The 1,000-nt window shown below is 35.0% G+C and overlaps 1 long non-coding RNA gene across 1 annotated transcript; it reads left to right on the forward strand.

Moving 5' to 3' along the window:
- The first annotated feature begins 148 nt into the window (after positions 1-148).
- Positions 149-388, forward strand: LOC145208879 (uncharacterized). The gene is made up of 2 exons (XR_013854949.1): positions 149-210; positions 289-388. It is a non-coding gene; the product is annotated as an uncharacterized LOC145208879 (long non-coding RNA).
- The last annotated feature ends 612 nt before the right edge of the window (positions 389-1,000 follow it).

Below are 1,000 nucleotides of genomic sequence, written 5' to 3' on the forward strand. Positions count from 1 at the left end.
ATGAGTTCTATTTCATGACTTGGTTCATGTAACAAAAAAGGAAAAACGGTAACAGATGGTTCAAGATTACTTGTCAGAAATATGCTGTTGCTTGCATGGTCTTTTTGCAAATCACTTGCCTATTTAACTAATTCTTGTATTTCAGGCCTTTTTGCAACAATTTTTGCAGCATCAAAGACTAAAAGTTGCTGACTCAAGACAGTGTGACAGGTTGGCACAGAACATAACATTGCACTTGAGTGTATTTATTGTAGCAGTGATACCAAACTGTTTTTTTTTTTATCACAGGGGTTCAGCATCTGCCATGTCAAGCACAAGCAAATTAATATGTTCCACATACAATTCTGACACAGATGAAGCACTTTCTGCAGATGAGGATCAAGATAAATAGTAAGACTCTGTTTTGTTTTTATTACGAACTTTAGGCCTTGCACCATAGTGGTAAATCAGTGGTTCCCAACCGGGTAGAAATTTATCCTGAAGAGGGAATTTTAAAACATGAGGGGAGGAATGTAGTAATCTTTACACATGGTGTGACACTTAAGCTCAGGAAAGATGACATGTGAAGTTGATAAAAAGGCAATTTACAGTGATCTTTGTATGGTTTATCTACTGTGTAGTATACCAGAGAGGAATGAAAATGTTTTGAATTGTTAAGGGAGGAAATTATCAAAAAAGGTTAGGAAACACTGGGTTAAATAGCCTATTTTTAAATACGGGGTAATGATTGTTTTAAATTTGAAGGATTGGCCTATTTTCTTCATTTTTAGGAAGGTTTTACTCAGGTGTGTTCAAAATGAAAGTGATAAATAGAGTGGGTATTCTTACCATTTGAACAAATTTTACCTTGCTTGATTCGACCCCAGCAATCAATATGTGTTTAATAACTGACCATTCTGACCCTAATGCAGCATGTTGTAAGCTAAATGATTGACTAAATATAAGTTTTTTTTGGGAATTATATTCACGCATAAGGGGCATTTATACCGGTGCAAATATG

This window comes from Phallusia mammillata, unplaced genomic scaffold (assembly GCF_965637545.1).
Source record: "Phallusia mammillata unplaced genomic scaffold, kaPhaMamm4.hap1.1 HAP1_SCAFFOLD_409, whole genome shotgun sequence".
Classification (NCBI taxonomy): domain Eukaryota; kingdom Metazoa; phylum Chordata; class Ascidiacea; order Phlebobranchia; family Ascidiidae; genus Phallusia; species Phallusia mammillata.